Genomic DNA, 15,720 nt, shown 5'->3' with positions numbered 1-15,720 from the left:
GTAAATAAGTTTAAACCCATTAAGGGATAAATAATTAAATTTTAGTCCATCTTATGTTATCATTAATTTAAAATAATCCGTTATACAGGGTGAGTTATTAAGAGCCGTTCCTCGGTATCTTCTCAATTATTAGAAAGAGAAGAAAAAATCAAAGACGGTTTGGTAGATAAAGTGCTAAAGTGCTGTTTAAACAAACTGCTACGATAAGACTGATTTTGGTAAATGCAGAGAGAACATTCTTTCACAAACAAAGCACCAGGAGCTCCAAAATTCTCTTACCTTCTTTAAACAAAATGCACCAGGGTTCTCAAGATTCTTTTAAATACTTTAAAAAAGAACAATAAAGACATCAAGATTCTTTTTTTTTTTCAAAATAGAGACAGCCAGATCCCTGAAGATTGATTCGTTCAAATACAAAACACCAATGGTATTTGAATCTCTCTCAAAAATTGGAGACCGAGGCCCCCAAGATTCTTCAAGTTTTTTCAAAATGGAGACAACAAGATCTCTAAAGATTCTTTCAGGAACAAAGCGCCAAAGAGCCCCAGAGATATTTTGATCCCTCTAAAAAATAGAACCCTTGGAACTCCAAGATTCTTTTATTTATTAATTTTTTTAATGAAAATGGCAGGATCTTTGAAGATTCGTTCAAAAGTAAAACACCAAAGATCGTTAATGGTATTTTAATCTTTCTTAAAAATTGAACACCAGGGGCGTCAAGTTTGTTTAAAGTTTTTAAAAATAAAAATATGAAGATCCTGAAGATTCAGTCAGAGACAAAACACCACAGACCTCCAAGGGTGTTTTAACGTCTTTCAAAATTAGAACACTAGGGGCTCCCAAGATTCTTTCCATTTTTTTCAAAATGAAGACAGTAGGAAACACCAAAATTCTTTCACAAATAAAACGCAATGAGCTCCAAGATTGTTTTAAATTTTCGAAACAAAGGGTATCAGCAACCCCTAAGATTCTTTCGTGTTCTTTCAAAAACAAAACACTAGAGACCCCAAGATTCTTTTTTTTTTTCAAAACGAAGACAGCAGGATCCGTGAAAATTTATTCAAAAACAAAACATCGAAAACCTCTAGGGTATTTTAATCTCTCTTAAAAATAGAACATCAAATCTCCGATGATTCTTCCAAATTCGCCCTTGAAACGCCAGGAACTCAAAGATTCTTTTAAATTATTAGAACAAAAGACGCTAGTGACCCTAAAGATTATTTAGAATTCTTTCAAAAAGAAAACACCAGGGTCCCCAAGATTCTTTTAAATTTACCCTTGAACAAAACACCAGAAACCCCAAGATTAAAAAAACAGGAGCTGCAGATTCTCTACTTTGTTTATTTCAAAATGTAGCCAGCAGGATCCCTGAAGATCCTTACAAAAACAAAACACCAAAAATCCTCAAGAGTGTGTTTAAATCTTTTTCAAAGATACAACATCATGACTTACAAGATTCTTCCAAATTCTCTCTTGAAACGCTAGGAACTCCAAGATCCTTTTAAATTTTTAAAACAAAAGACGCTAGAGACCCCCAAAATTCTTTTGAATTCTTTCAAAAATAAAACACCAGGGTCCCCATGATCCTTTCAAATTCACCCTTGAACAAAACACCAGGAACCCAAAGGTTCTTTTAAATAATAATAAAAAAAAAAACACCAGGAGCCCAAGATTTGCTATTTTTTTTTTTAATGAAGCCAGCAAGGGCCCCCAATTTTTTTTCAATTTTTTTTTCACATACAGGTCAGCATGAGATCCAATATTCTTTTATATACTTTAAAAAAATAAGGACTTCAAGATTCTTTTTGTTTCAAAATGAAGACAACAAGATCCCTGGACATTGATTCGTTCAAAAACAAAACACCAATGGCATTTTAATGTCTCGCAACGGACAGACGGACAGACGGACCGACGGACAGACAGACGGAAATGAGAGACCTATTTCTTCGTCTTCTAGGGGTCATGAAACATCGAGAAAACGTAAAAGTAAAGAGTCGGCCGACGGACTCGATTACAATAATTCCTTTGCTTACGCTCGGGAAGTAAAAAGTAACTCCGAAACTTAAAAAAAAAGTTTTACTAGAAAAATTAAGGTTTTGATAAATCTATAGTGTTTCAGCTCAAATGATTGTCCAAATGCGTAATAAATTCCATTTAGAGACTTCATGAAAGTTGCTTCCAGTTCACTGGAAGTAAAGCTTCTTTTCATTTTACAACTAAAACTATTCGGTTTTTTTTTTGGAAATATGTATTATTGTTTTCTGAAGAGAATGATACCATATGATAGAAAAAAAGTTCTCTAGAGATGCATGACATTTATTTTTGAAATAATGATGTTAGGAATGCTTTGATATTGTTGACATCATTGTTTTAAAAATAGATTTCACGGCCTAATAGAGGACTTTTTTTCAAGTCATATAGTGCAATATTTTTAGATAACCAAATTTCTGTGAAACTGGAAACGAAAAATGTTTTTAATAATGACTGAAACAATCGTAGTTATCAAATTTCGGTGAAAATTTTATTTATATTACATGTGATCTATTCTAAACTGTGTTTTACTATACTAACGAAAAAAATAACGAGCGTTCAAATAAAAACGACGTCAAGCTGGCTTTGTAATGTGAATTTAGGGCTTAGTGAATGATTCGTTCACAGTTTCAAAGCCAACTTGACGTCGTTTTTATTTGAACGCTCGTTATCTTTCTGAAAAAATATGGAAAATCAGTATCGTGATATCATTAGACGATATTCATTATAGACTGTGTAATTTGTTTCTCATATAGGTAATAAATTTTAACGAATTAATTGTGGTGGAATATGGCACTATAACTCCTTCGAAAATACGTATTGAAAACTTTGCAAACTGTTTTTTTTATCTCAATTTTTAAACAAGTTCATAATTTAAAAGAAACAAACAAAAAACATTCCATTCGTTTTCCACATTCCAACCACTTTTTAGTCAAAATAATTACCAATTTATATATTCGTCGTTTCCGAGTAATCTTTCAACGTAGAGAAAATATTTTGATAGAATTCTGCTTTATATTAACATTTCAAAATTCTTCGTAACTACTTTAATAAATATACTTAATAAAACTCATTCCTAGATAAAATTTTTTTGTAATGCCTTCAGTTCCAACTTTTTAATAAAATACAGTTAAAAAGAGAAAGCCACAATGCCGTTAAAAAGAATGTAGTTTATAAAGTTGTTACGAGCCAAACTCACAGCTCGTTGCCGGCCTGCTAGTGGAGAAGGGGTGAGTTCCTGCGGGTGCAAAGGGTCAGGTCGCTAGAGGTTCGCAAAGAAGAGAGAGCACACTGTTTTGTGTAGCGACGTCGCCAGGGCGCCACCAGTTTTTATTAAGACACAATTACAACAACAAAAAACCGGAAAAATATTTAACTATTGTAATTGCAAGCTGTTACTTAAATTATTGGTTACAAGAAAACCTAAGGTCACTAATTAAAAATAAAATAAGAGTGATAAATAACTAAATAAGTAAGCAAAAGGAAATGAGTAAGATATTAATGATAACGATTTAATGCGACTAACGGTTTACGATGAATACGAGCAATACGAACGATAGTTTAATTACGAAAGGCGATGAACTAATTAACGATAAATACGAGCGATACGAACGATGTTTACGAAACGAACAAGTTAGTTGGGGTCGTAACGAATAACGATTTGATTAATTATTTCGAGGGCTATGAGATAAACGAAGTAGGCCACACGCTCGGTAGTCCTAACGTACGTACGAAGGTATTAACGTAGAGCGAAGCGTCACACTCTTACCGGTTGTTATTACTAGGTTATGTGCGAGTGCTAGTTACGCCGAACTTCGAAACGTGTTGCGATACAATAAAGAAAAGGTAAGGCGACTAATACTTAATCTTAATGCGATGGAATGGAAGTACCATGGGCACCTGCCTCCTTCGATATCCACGACGAGATGTCGAAACACAGCGGCGTCGCAGCGAAGTTCCAGTCGATGTCGAGTCGAGGTTTTTGGTGATTCTCCAGCTGTTCTGGGAGGGCTCACAACTGCCCACGACAGTTGGAATTCATAGAATTCGTTCTCCCACTCGAAACTGGCTCCAATTTTCGATCACGGGAATAGCAAGATCAGCGACAAAACAAAAAAAACTGCGGATCGACTGCAGCTTCTCCGATGTTAGCGGGATGGTCTAGTGCCCTTAACCCAAAATCCGACAAAGTCGTAGTGCTCGAATGCACTATATCTTTTACAGCTCACAAATGCGCTCCAAGCGATAGCACCTTTTAGGGGACCCAACAGATCCGACGAATGCGATTCCAAACGTAACGCCAAAGAAAAGGTTGCTAAAACGAACTGCAAAAGAGGAAAGCACTAACCCCCAACACCATTCAACACGAAGTACCAAAGCAAAAATGGATTCCCTTCCACCTGCGATGACGTGGCAAGGTAACGAAGCGAGAATTAACGGAAGTTTGGCCCTCTAGTGGCAAACTTACGAAACGTCGAATTCCGACGAAAATCCCTAATCGATGTAACTAATGAGTGGATGCGATGGTTATTAACAAAAGAAAAAAACAAACAAGGCTATCAAGATTCCAGAAATGACGAAGACTCTAGGGGACGCTCCACGGCGTTTGTTCCCACCTAGGTAAGCAAATGAAATTCGCGAACAAAAATAGCAAACAGAACGAAAATCGAATTTCAGAGTGAAGCTCTGGGATGGCGCGATCCATCCAGTTCCTTATAGCAAGAACCAAGCGGAAACGATCCAGAAGACCGATCTACAACAGCGAGGCTGAAACACTCATCTGAGCCCCTCCAAGCTCAGAATCATCGCGACAGTCTTGCGACTGGGGGAGTCAAAAGCTCGGGACGAACCCTCCACCAAAGTTGTCCTTCATTGCCACCGTGCCCAACCCAACCACCCATGCACGAAATGACGAAACAAAAAAAAACGAGTAAACAAAATGTAATCCGATCCGAGAATGCCAATAAAAACCGAAATAGCTACTGCGAATTTTCAATTCGTAACACTCCCCTCTTTCCCCCTCTTAGGAAATTTTCCTCAGCGAAAATTTCACACCGATAGGTAGGATAGGCGACTGAACATCACGACTACTCCGGGCTCTGCGGTGGTGGATCCTGATCGACGAAAGGTTTTAGATCCCTGACGTGCCATTTCCGACGGCCCTTGTTGTCGTCACCTTCCAGGATGTACGTCCCATAGCCTATCTTACGCGAAACACGAAAAGGTCCAAGATAGCGAGGAGCAAGCGAAGAAGAGTAGTGTTTAGAGGCGTCCGACAAAGAATAGTTTTTACGCCACACGAGATCACCAGGAGAAAATTCGAAATGTCGACGTCGCAAATTGTAAGCGCGTGAGCTATTCTCTTGGGCTTTGATCAAGCGTTGTTCAACTAGTTTATACAAGCTTCGCAGTTCTTCCTCATCAGGCGGCTTGCGCTTTAAGAAATCGAGTCCATCCGGGTTTTCGATGGTTCCAAACAATTTTCCGGAGCTAACAAATTCGCGACCGAACGTAAGACGAAATGGAGTAAAACCGGTAACTTGATGTACGGAGGTACGTGCTGCACATGCCAATTTCCGTAGATGCCGATCCCAAGAACGCTGATCATTTTTCGCGAACGAAATGAGCATTGCTTTCAACGTTTTATTCACCCTTTCGGTAGGGTTTGCCTGTGGATGGTAAACAGGAGTAAAGCGACGAACAAATCCATACCGCGATGCTAGTTGTTGTAGTTCGCGACCCGCAAATTGAACGCCATTGTCCATTAGCATAAGTTGCGGTGCCCCAAATAACAAAATGATCTCCTCCTCTAGAAGTCGAACAATATTTTTAGCCGTGGCTTTACGAAGTGGGAAAAACCGACAGAATTTACTGAAACAATCGCTCACCACTAAAATACTCGTGTATCCCTGAGTAGAACGAGGGAGTGGTCCAACTAAGTCCGTGCTAATAATTTTCCAGGGTCTATCCGCGATAGGGTTTTTGGCCAGAAGTCCTTTAGGCGCAAGCTGTTCCGGTTTAGTCATTTGACAGGTCCTACACCCACGAACATAACGGGCAACGTCAGAGCGTAAGTGCGGCCAATAATAAACTTGACTGATGCGCTTATAAGTTTTAAATACGCCTAAATGACCCCCTAAAGGAGTGTCATGGTTTCTTTCCAAAACCTCTACCCGATATTCCTTGGGAATAACTCGCTTCCAAGCGAAGAGTGGATCGTTACAAGTGTTGTCACGCTGATGAGTGAGTTTATAAAGCTGATGACCGTCAACTCGCCACTGGGAGTAACGTACGGGATTTCTTTCGACCTCCGCGAGCATATGATTATACCAACGATCCGTTACCGCTGCCGAAACAGACACGACGCCCTCATCAGACGGATTTACGACCTCCGACAGGGTATCAAGTTTAGTAACAGCACGACTGAGCGCATCCGGCACAACATGCGAATTACCCTTTCGGTGAACAATTTCGAAATCGAACGCTTGCAAGCGTAGAGCCCATCGACAAAGCTTCCCCGTGGGGTTTTGAAGATTTTGTAACCAAACAAGTGAGTGATGGTCCGTAATGACCGTAAAGCGATACCCCTCAACATACCCACGAAATTTTTCGACTGCCCAGATCACGGCTAAGCACTCCTTCTGGGTGGTACTATAATTGCGCTCGGCGCGATTAAGAGACCGACTAATGTAGCTGATGACGTGCTCGCCATCCGGATATTCTTGCGTTAGTACGGCGCCGATTCCGTAATCGCTAGCATCCGTTTGGATGACGAATGGTCGCGAAAAATCTGGACAACAAAGCACGGGAGCCGACACTAATTTTTCTTTGATGGTACGAAAAGCCCCTTCCTGATCTAAACTCCAAACAAAAGTATGTTTCTTCCGTAGAAGAGTAGTCAACGGCGCCGCGATTGTTGAAAAATTTGGTATAAACCGCCGAAACCACGAAGCGATTCCCAAAAATTGGCGTACTTGCTTGACCGTACTCGGACTAGGAATATCGATTATCGCTGATACTTTTTCCGGATCGACGTGGAGTCCGTCTCGATCAACGACATAGCCGAGATACTTTAAGCTTGGTAAACAAAACTGACACTTGTCCCTTCCCACAGTTAAACCTGCAGCTAGCAGACGTTCGAGAACTAATTTAAGAACTTCTACGTGTTTCTTGAAAGTAGGAGTTACGATAACAATGTCGTCGAGGTATTGAAAAACATAAGGCTCAAGGTCATGCCCTAAAATGGTGTCTATTAACCGCTGAAAAGTTGCGGGCGCGTTGGAAAGCCCAAACGGCATACGACGAAATTGAAACAACCCCCTACCCGTTACTGAGAACGCTGTAAATTCACGACTTTCTACCGCAACCGGCACCTGCCAGTAAGCCGATTTGATGTCGAGACTACTCAAATATCTCGCGTCCCGGAGTTTGTCTAAAATTCCTGATATTAGTGGAAGTGGATAGGCATCTTTTTTCGTCACCCGATTTAAGCGACGATAGTCTACACAAAAGCGATATGCTCCGTCCTTTTTAGGTATTAAAAGAATAGGCGACGACCAAGCAGACGACGAGGGTTCCACGATACCGGCACGTAACATGGAGTCGAGCTCACGATCTATGATCTCCTGCAACTTCGGAGATACTGGAAAGTTGCGTAGCTTAATAGGCAACGCCTCCGATTCGATCTCGATTCTGTGTTCGACCCCTTTGACGCAACCCAGCCCTGAACCACTAGAAGAAAAGTAAGTCTGCACCAGGTCATCAATCTCGGCACGCTGCTCCGAACTAACCGTAAATTCGCGAGAAGTTTCGACGCTGTCAACACAAATAGGAGAAAAATGCCAGCTACCACTACGTAGATCTGGAACAACACCCATACGCGTCCAAAAATCAACACCGAGAACAAGTGTATGTGGAAGTGCCGGAACGAGAAGCACATCAAGCACGATAACGCGGTTTTCCAATTGCAACGGTGCTTGGATTTTTCCGACGACCTCACAATTCGACCCATCGGCAACGATACAGCGAAGATTTGGATCCCGGTCAATTCTGAGATTCAACGACTTCAACAAAGACATTCCCGCCCGACCAAGAATGGTACGACTTGCTCCCGAATCGAGCAATCCTAACATGGTGACGTTATAACAACTCACCTTCAAATGTGGGCGATTATCCTGATCACTACCTTGCAAAATAAAATCTAAAATTACGCGCATCGCCGGAGCGATTTCCAAACGGGTGGTCAAAACAGATGAGGATGGCGTCGGGAAGTGACCAACTCCCGAGGCCCTTTCTAGTTTCCCGAACGCGTAGTATTTCGAGTTGCGACCGAATTACAACTAGGACACGTACGAACCGTATACCCCGCTCTCTTACATTTGTAGCACGTAATGCCCTGAACAGTCCGACACTCTGCCGCACGATGTCCGACCTTATCGCATTTCCAACAAGACAAAGCCGTAGCCTGAGGTTGGCGACGAGGAAGTGCTGTCGTCTCCACAACCGACACTTTTGGATGACTACGAGTTTTCCTATTCGGAAGAGAACAAGCTAAGTCGGGTTCAACACACTTAGACGTCGATTGAGAAGATTTCCCGTAACCGTCCGCCGAATATTTGCAACGCTCCAACCGCTTACAAAGCTCACCAAGTTCCGCCATGGTCTCGGTGGTGGTCAAACCTAATTGAAGTTGGAAAAATGGTTCGAGATTCCTACGCACCACATTGACCTTGACATCCTCCGGTATTGCGCGATTTAGTCGCGAGAAAAGGTTTTCCATATGCGCGATAAAAATACCCACGGTCTCGGTAGAACCCTGACGCCGAGTGCGAATCTCGTCCCACAAGAGTTCATCAAAATCCGGAGGCTGAAACTCAGCACGAAGCTTCGAGCACATCGTCGACCACGATGTCAGCGAAGACCGATTAGCTCGCCACCAAACTAAAGCCTTTCCAGCGAAAAGAAAAATGGCGCTAGCGACCAAACTGTCACACTCCACACCATAAGCAACACAAAGTTCTTCCGCCCTTTCAATAAACGCGTTGACACTCATATTTTCCCCGTCAAACTGCAAGTTCCACGAACGAAGGTCTTTCGGCCTTATCGACACAGTCTGCTGAGCCGTATTAGCAGCTTGCGAATTCCGCGGATTGAGACGCGAAATGAGGAGATCCGTGTCGTCATCGGATTCAGCGTCGTCTTTCTGAGGACTTCTACGAGGAGTCGAAGCAAGCGCCAAGTGGAAATTCACCAAAGAATTTGTCGAAGGGGGTACAGCCTGCTCATCGATAGTTTTCCTCAGTTTTTCATCGAACGAAGACTTTATCGTTAACACCGTAGTAAACAGCGTAGCGCGTGCTTCCTTTTCTTCGGGTGTTTCACCCATAGGTAACCGATTGACTCGACCGAAAGTATGTACTAGCTGAGCTCGAATTTTGTTAGCCTCGGCCGGTGTGCCGCGAAAAGCTTCCAACTCCGCCGTCAATGCATCGATTTTGTCTCGGATCACCGCGATCTCCGAACCGTGATCCCCCACACTACCGATAACTAACCCAGTTTGTAGTTCCACCTTGAGAAGACTCCTCAACCACGACCTCATACGATCCACCGTGGTGGCTTCCTTTACCCCTCTAATCTGAAGCTCGTACCTTAAATCGTCCGCCGACAAATAATTAATATCACGACCAGCGAGTCGAAAATCCATGACGTCACTATCCAAAACAGCCAAAGTGCTACTACGAACGTTACCCTAAGCGCCTTTCGACTTTGCAACCCAAACGCGATTCCGTACCGAACCCTCTAGACCTTTTTCCGATGCTTTTTGAGCAGCTAGGCCCCACGTTCGTGCGCCAAAAATAGTTCTGTTACGAGCCAGCTCATTGCCGGCCTGCTAGTGGAGAAGGGGTGAGTTCCTGCGGGTGCAAAGGGTCAGGTCGCTAGAGGTTCGCAAAGAAGAGAGAGCACACTGTTTTGTGTAGCGACGTCGCCAGGGCGCCACCAGTTTTTATTAAGACACAATTACAACAACAAAAAACCGGAAAAATATTTAACTATTGTAATTGCAAGCTGTTACTTAAATTATTGGTTACAAGAAAACCTAAGGTCACTAATTAAAAATAAAATAAGAGTGATAAATAACTAAATAAGTAAGCAAAAGGAAATGAGTAAGATATTAATGATAACGATTTAATGCGACTAACGGTTTACGATGAATACGAGCAATACGAACGATAGTTTAATTACGAAAGGCGATGAACTAATTAACGATAAATACGAGCGATACGAACGATGTTTACGAAACGAACAAGTTAGTTGGGGTCGTAACGAATAACGATTTGATTAATTATTTCGAGGGCTATGAGATAAACGAAGTAGGCCACACGCTCGGTAGTCCTAACGTACGTACGAAGGTATTAACGTAGAGCGAAGCGTCACACTCTTACCGGTTGTTATTACTAGGTTATGTGCGAGTGCTAGTTACGCCGAACTTCGAAACGTGTTGCGATACAATAAAGAAAAGGTAAGGCGACTAATACTTAATCTTAATGCGATGGAATGGAAGTACCATGGGCACCTGCCTCCTTCGATATCCACGACGAGATGTCGAAACACAGCGGCGTCGCAGCGAAGTTCCAGTCGATGTCGAGTCGAGGTTTTTGGTGATTCTCCAGCTGTTCTGGGAGGGCTCACAACTGCCCACGACAGTTGGAATTCATAGAATTCGTTCTCCCACTCGAAACTGGCTCCAATTTTCGATCACGGGAATAGCAAGATCAGCGACAAAACAAAAAAAACTGCGGATCGACTGCAGCTTCTCCGATGTTAGCGGGATGGTCTAGTGCCCTTAACCCAAAATCCGACAAAGTCGTAGTGCTCGAATGCACTATATCTTTTACAGCTCACAAATGCGCTCCAAGCGATAGCACCTTTTAGGGGACCCAACAGATCCGACGAATGCGATTCCAAACGTAACGCCAAAGAAAAGGTTGCTAAAACGAACTGCAAAAGAGGAAAGCACTAACCCCCAACACCACTCAACACGAAGTACCAAAGCAAAAATGGATTCCCTTCCACCTGCGATGACGTGGCAAGGTAACGAAGCGAGAATTAACGGAAGTTTGGCCCTCTAGTGGCAAACTTACGAAACGTCGAATTCCGACGAAAATCCCTAATCGATGTAACTAATGAGTGGATGCGATGGTTATTAACAAAAGAAAAAAACAAACAAGGCTATCAAGATTCCAGAAATGACGAAGACTCTAGGGGACGCTCCACGGCGTTTGTTCCCACCTAGGTAAGCAAATGAAATTCGCGAACAAAAATAGCAAACAGAACGAAAATCGAATTTCAGAGTGAAGCTCTGGGATGGCGCGATCCATCCAGTTCCTTATAGCAAGAACCAAGCGGAAACGATCCAGAAGACCGATCTACAACAGCGAGGCTGAAACACTCATCTGAGCCCCTCCAAGCTCAGAATCATCGCGACAGTCTTGCGACTGGGGGAGTCAAAAGCTCGGGACGAACCCTCCACCAAAGTTGTCCTTCATTGCCACCGTGCCCAACCCAACCACCCATGCACGAAATGACGAAACAAAAAAAAACGAGTAAACAAAATGTAATCCGATCCGAGAATGCCAATAAAAACCGAAATAGCTACTGCGAATTTTCAATTCGTAACAAAGTCGACAAGTTAGTTCCACATTTTAAAGATTCTCAAGAACCGTACATTTCAGTTTTCTCAACTAAGCTGTAGACGCTACGGATTTGGTGTCTCCTTTTGATAACATGTCGTTAACAGCAGTTCTGAAACTTAAAATAATACACTGCCTATTTATAAAGTTGTACTCACAGTTTATTAGTGACTTTTCCTTCAATTATTATTACGCAGGGTCACGTTTCATTATTAACAGTTTTATTCGCACACTCACAGTCAAAACACATTGAAATGTCACATAAACAATTAATAATCTATTCTATAATAAATAATGTACAGTAAATCAGCACTCAGTTTCCTGGTAAAAGTAAAATGGACCTACGTCGTTCCTGTTGTGAACCCATCAGTTTTTTAAAAGTGCCACCCATGTTCTTTTTAAAATTTAATTCCTTAAAAGTTTTTTCATGTAGATTTATAACGGACTGTCCATCTTTGTGTCTTGAGCCGTTTTACGACGTTTTACCACCATTCTCTATTTTCTCAATTATTAGGTACTTTATTTATCATCCCCTGAACGTGTTGGGTTCTCGTTGTGGGTAAATTATGTCCAGGTCGTTAAGTGCGGCCTCAGTTGTATTTTTTACCTAAGCAGGTGAATGTTACAACTTAATTTCGGCCGGTGGAAAATCAGTCGAGTGTCTAACAATGGCCAATAAATTGTAGTTCCCCAGACTTTAGTGTCTTTCAGTGCGAGGTGTTCACGCGGTGAAGTCCCGTAGAGTCGGCATCTTCGTGAAAAAATCTCCTCTTGTCTGCATCCTTAAATCTTCTATCAATCATCCGATGAATGGAGTCTTGTTTCAAATTAGGACGTGACAAATCACTTTTTTGTTCACGGAAATCAAGGGAAAAAATTTTCGTCGTGATGGATGTCGATATGCCCAATTGTCGATTTTGTTGCTGATATGATTTTGTGCGTAGTGAGCCGTTTGTTTTTGTGAAACGTTACCATAATAAATAATGAAATTACGTTTTATTGTGTAAATAACAACGTTTGACAGGCTATTGTGTGCAACTTGTTATCGCGAATATAATTCATTAGTTTTTGCATTATTCATTTACGTCGGCCCCTAGAAGAGTTATTTAATTTTCATTTTGTTGCATTTTATCGTGCACTGGCATTGCGCCAAAATTTTATCAATGGAACATCGGATATCGTCCTCGCGAATGCCTTTTTCAAAGCACAGATGCATTAATTTCGGTTAAAAACCACCCGGAAAGTCGCTAAAATCTCCGATGGGAGGTCTAATAAAGTAATTCGGGAATGCGAATTTGTGTTCTGCGGTATGGCTCAAATAAAAGTTAATTTTCGTAATATCGTTCTGGAGAATGTGTTTACGCGTCTTTGCTAATTAAATATTTTTATGATTCTCTAGGTCCCGGCAATAACACTTTGCTCTGACAAGTTGGATTTCCGCAAACGAAATGTAATTAAACTTGCAAGTTGGGAGAAACAGGAGGAAAAGAACACCTAATATTCCATGCATGTAAAGTGCTTTTCTAACCCTGTTTTTTACACTTAAAACAGTATCAGTTCATTTGAAAATATTTCGGTCTGCGAATTGGAATTGCGATAAAAGTCGGAATATTACGTTTTACAAAGGTTTCAATTTTGTTTTTTCAACTTACAATAAAAAACACTCTCACTCCATGTATTGCCTTTTAACTTGAATCGAATTCCATAACATTCATTTATTCATTTACATTTGTCAGTACGATGTGCGATCCTATATGTACATTACTAACACCAAATAAACAAGTACAAATAAACAGATTTTTTTAAGATGGCAGTCTTATCAAATTGTTCAAATATTACACAAAAATATCAGAAATAACACGAACAATCGTGATTTTTAACTGTTTCGTAGAAAACATGTGATACATTTTTATTTAATTGTAAGTAATTACATTTATTTTGCGCTTGAAAAAACTTTAATTTTAACAGGTGTTATCTGTAGCCGTATTATATTTTGTCGGTTTCATTTCTCCTATTTTAACTTTCTTCAACAAGGCTAAAGTTCCTCGAATTTAACGTGGCTTCAGTTTCTTGTTACAACGTGAAAAGTTAATTTAAATTTTAAAGGATATTTAAACCGATTATTAAATTCGTTCTTACGCCCCTTTTATTCTAATTTGTCGTAAAATAAAATTATTAAAATGACCTTCTCGGCATAATTATAGCATTTTCAGAACGAACAAGTGAAGTTTTCTAAACTGTTTATCTTGATTGAAATTCTAGCATCTTGAGAGTCACTTGCTAATATTAGCTATAGCATAAACGTTGACTGTAAACTCATTTTTTGAAAGTTGACCAGGTACTTTTAAAAAGGATTTTGGAACATAGTTTTGTAGGTGTGTGTTTAAATGTGTGTGTAAATAAATAATAATAAAATTAATGAATGCTCTTGGAATCTGAAGAAGGAATTACTGAACTGGAATTACGTCACTAATGAGGAAATTCTGTTGCATAAAAAGTACAAACATAATAAAGTGGGTACAAAATAGGTACACATTATTAATCCGTGACGTGTGTGGCCTCTTGACAACACAATTTCTTCCATAGAGCTGTTTTTGGACTCCGACAAGGGAATTAAATAAAGATAAATTCCTCCTTGTCGTAAAATAAATAAGGATATGAAAACTTTCATTGCTGTACGTTTAAGGACAACTTTCTTCGTAAAGCAGACTTAACCCAACTATCGAGTACAGAATTATGAATTTTAAATCTTAGAGTACCTTATACAGGTTGGTAAGTGTAAATAGAGTCCATGTAATTAAGAAATCAAAGTCAACTTGATGGCTTTTTCAATTAAACACTCGATATTTAAGAATATAGGCACTCTATTCATCCGGATTATTATGTTAAAGTTTTACATGTTCTAAATAAAAGCCCAAAAGTCAATGAACAAACTTGTTTCAATATTCCTCCTGTCCCTTCTTCTAGCTATCTCTTAAAAAACTTTCGTTTTTACATTTAAGTCTATGTCTGGTCCTAGTCTTTCGGTGATTCGCACTCAAGTTTTGTTTCCTTGGAAAAATAGTAACAATTTTAATTTAAATTACAATACAGTTTTCTGCTAGGTGTTTCTTCAATACCGCGTTGACCACGTGTTTAGTTCCCTCCACTTTTCAGTATGACGTCAGTGGTTGCTAGTAGTAGCAACTCGCCACTTCAAATTTCTTTTTCAGTATCAACATAATCTAATTTTGTATTGTACACAGATATTGTTTGGGTATTATTATTACTATTATTATCATTATTTTGATGACACTACCAAGAAAAACAAAGCTAGTAAAAAAACTGTGGAAGGTTATTTTGACAAAACTTCCCTAGCCCTTGAGGTATAGTGCAACAAATTTCGCTTCTTTATAAAATTGTAAAATTAGATTTTGCGTTAATTAACATCCCCGTAACTCCAGCTCTTTAAATATGAACTATATTTAAAGCAGATTACTAACGGAAAAAAATGTAGCCATTCTCAATTTCTCAGTATATGCTTAACTTTGAGTGTTTATGTTTATACTTCAGCCAAATTCTACAATTAGCACGTTCAGATTACAAGCATCAGTTGTTAAAAAAGAATGAAATTTGGTTGATTTTGTGTTCTCAACGCAGAGGAAATGACTAACTGATTAATTCATACTTAGTTTTCTTTCCCAAAGAAGAGTCATAAATCTGAAGAAATTCGGCAAAAATATAAGATGACGGATAAATTTGGATTAACGATTTAACATGTTTCAAATAATATTAAAATATTTGTACGACTTTACAGCATTCGGTTTTTGCTATTTCAAAGTTAAATTATTGTAAAATATTGTTATACAATCTTGATTTTTTCCAAAATCTTCGTGCTAAGGGTAAAAACTTAACACAGATTCATTAATCACACATGTAGGAATATGTTATTTTATAAAATATAAATGTTGTTGCAATTTTAAAGTTAAATTTTAAAATACAATTTTGAATTTTGTTCAAA

The 15,720-nt window shown here is 39.7% G+C and overlaps 1 protein-coding gene and 2 long non-coding RNA genes across 3 annotated transcripts in view; 2 read left to right on the top strand and 1 right to left on the bottom strand.

The window, feature by feature from the left end:
- The window catches only part of LOC135145808 (uncharacterized), a 475,573-nt gene that overhangs the window by 27,963 nt on the left and 431,890 nt on the right, over positions 1-15,720 (bottom strand). The window lies entirely within an intron of this gene.
- On the top strand, positions 4,157-5,012 carry LOC135119960 (uncharacterized). Its single transcript, XR_010278454.1, has 2 exons — positions 4,157-4,650; positions 4,708-5,012. It is a non-coding gene; the product is annotated as an uncharacterized LOC135119960 (long non-coding RNA).
- LOC135119953 (uncharacterized) lies at positions 10,830-11,685 on the top strand. Its single transcript, XR_010278445.1, has 2 exons — positions 10,830-11,323; positions 11,381-11,685. It is a non-coding gene; the product is annotated as an uncharacterized LOC135119953 (long non-coding RNA).

This window comes from Zophobas morio, unplaced genomic scaffold (assembly GCF_036711695.1).
Source record: "Zophobas morio isolate AGI-343-1 ecotype UQ-CSIRO unplaced genomic scaffold, CSIRO_AGI_Zmor_V1 ptg000005l, whole genome shotgun sequence".
NCBI lineage: Eukaryota > Metazoa > Arthropoda > Insecta > Coleoptera > Tenebrionidae > Zophobas > Zophobas morio.
Note: the sequence above shows the minus strand (reverse complement) of the source record. Positions and strands in the feature narration are given on the sequence as shown.